Source organism: Austrofundulus limnaeus, unplaced genomic scaffold, assembly GCF_001266775.1.
Source record: "Austrofundulus limnaeus strain Quisiro unplaced genomic scaffold, Austrofundulus_limnaeus-1.0 Scaffold531, whole genome shotgun sequence".
NCBI classification, from domain to species: Eukaryota; Metazoa; Chordata; class Actinopteri; order Cyprinodontiformes; family Rivulidae; genus Austrofundulus; species Austrofundulus limnaeus.
Genome location: NW_013952933.1, coordinates 299,231 through 302,052, shown reverse-complemented (window position 1 = coordinate 302,052; position 2,822 = coordinate 299,231).

Here is a 2,822-nt window from a genome sequence, read left to right as displayed (position 1 = left end):
ACTCTTTATATTTCTATCCTTTTTGTGTGATTGTGTGGGGTGGTTCTCCATTCAGCAGGTGTCAATTCACACGGATGTGTCATGTATTGATTCAGAATAAAAGTATTCTGTTTTAAGAAGTCTGGCACTGAAGTGACCGCTGGTGGATTTCTGTGGGACATCTGTGGGTGGGCATAGACAGGTTTTGGGTTTTTGTTTTTCTGTTGTTATATTTTAGGGTAGCTGCAGCCGGGAGATTGTACAAACAGCAGGAGGTACTGGGGTGGACTGCTGCTAGAGTAGTCTACGTCAGGGTCATCGCCTGCTGGGCATTGTGCCAGATTTCCTGTGCTGGGGTTACGTGCATAAATTAAAAATATGTCTGATAAATTTGTAGAAGATTTGCATAAATTCCAAGATGGGTCTCTGGGGGTGGTGTTGTATCAGACTTTTCAGGTTTATCTTGAAGATGTTGAGTCTAAAAATTTAAGGACGGAAAAAGATATTTTTGTTAGGATGTGCCAAGGTTTATTAAATGACGAGACTTGTCACAGTTTGACCTAGCAGCGCCTTCACCTGCAGAAATAGACAGAATTGTTTGTAAATTGGAGTGTTCATGGCAACAGTCCGTTATGGCAGATGAAGCAAAAACAGTTTTAAAAGCTAAGATGGCTCCTGAGAAGGAAAGGATTTATAAATATTGGAGACGCATGTTTAGAATAATGAAAGACGTTCTGAACTGCAGCAATAAGGGTGAAAACAAGACCTTGATGTCTGACCAAGTTTTAACAAAGACTCAGAAAACACACTGTGACATGGCTGACGAGGTCGTGCGTTCTCAGGGGGGCACCACTGAGACAAAACAAACTGAACAGGCGGCAGCTACAGTTACTGAGACTGAGCAGAAAAAAGAAAACACTGACACCAGAGGTTCATACAAGGTAGTGGTAAACATGTTAGCAGACGCTGAAAAACAGATGCCTTTGTTAGGTGAGGAGGATGAACCACATGAAGGCATGAGGCGGGACGTGCGATTGTCACTTACAAACCATTTTCAATGCAGGACACACAGCTGATTAAACAAAAGTTACCTGATTTAAATGCTGGAGGGACGTTGTGGATTAAGGCATTTTTAGAGGCTTGTTCTGGTATGATTCCAACTCTTGAGGATTTCAGACGTGTGTATTGTGCTTGTACTAGCTGGGTGGCGCTGACAGAGCTCGAAGCAGCAGTTGCTTCATTTGGTGTTGCAGATGACACACCTTTGGACCGGTGGGAACATGCGTTATGGCCGAGGATTAGAGACAAGTTTCTGATAAACATGGAGTCAGTTGAGTTGAATAATATTCCACCACGAGAGGATGAAAGAGGGTCAGCTTATTTGGCGAGGGTCAGAGAGTTGTGGGAGTCTAAAATTGGTGTGGATCCGGCTTATGACAGGCTGAGTTGGGTGTTGTTTAAGGAGGCTGTGCTCAGGTCACAGACATATCAGGTCAGAAAGCAATTGGACTACAACTGTTGTAGCTCTGATGTTCATCTTAATTGTAGGACAAAGGGAAATATTTGATAGTAAGGTTGGTGGTTTATTCAATGCAACAGATTTTAAACTGACAAACTGTGGGAGACAGAAACAAGAACCAAAGTTTGAGAACTTGAAGTGAAAAATGTTTCCTTTTATATAATGTAAACATTTATTCAGTACTGGCTTTACAGCCAGATGAAATAATAAATTTTGTTTTACATAAAATAAACGTAACAGGCTGCATGATATTGGAAAAAATGGCATTGCATCATTATTGTCCCAGAGGTTTTACAACAAAAGAAAAATTTATATTTATTTTTTCATCAGTCTGATAAGAGAAACCACTTCAAATCATTACCACTTGGTCAGTGGAAATGACTGCAGTGAGATAATATGCAGTTGGATTTAGGTTTGTTAATTTTATTGAAAATTCTTTACCTTGTTTTCAGAAGTTTTTATTATTTATAACAAACTGATAGTGAAGCAGTGATTCTCAGTTCTAGTCGTAACCCACTGTCCTGCATGTTTTAGTTGTTTTCTAGCTTTGACACACCTGATTTAAATTATTGGGTGATTGACAGGCTTCTGCAGAGGAGTAGTATAACAACTAAAACATGCAGGATACTGCGTCATGAGGACCAGAATTTAGAACCACTGCAGTAAAGGGTGTTTTTCACTATCTGGAGCATCAGAAAATAAAAAATAAAATCATAAAGAAAATAAAATCATAAAGAAACTGTCATGTTGGAAAAGAAATTATGTTTTAGTTTATGTTTGTTGAAAGACATCAACACTGATACTTATGTATTCATTTATCACAAGTTATACCATCATCATCATCATCATCATCATCATCACAATAATAAGCAGTTATTGCTCATCAGACAGGTTTTCCTGATATTTTGCTGCCAAAAAGTTTTCTTCCCACTCAGGATGTAATCCTTTGTGATCAAAATATCTAAAACATCTTSTACTTTATGCTCTTTCAACAGGTCAGAAACTGTCCCAGACACAGAGGAATGTGGAGGAATCATCTTTCATCAATAATGTATTTACTGTACCTGTGCAAATAAAAACAGATTTATTTTACCCATATGTCAAATAAAGCATATACAGTATTTAATAATGCCGTGAAGTTCATTGTGCCTATATATATGATAAATCTTTAAAAACTTTTTTTTACTAGACAAAGTTATTTTAGGTCCCTTCAGACATACTGGACACCATCCATCCATCCATTTTCTTCCGCCTATCCGGGGTCGGGTCGCGGGGGCAGCAGCTTCAGAAGGGAGGCCCAGACCTCCCTCTCCCCAGCCACTTC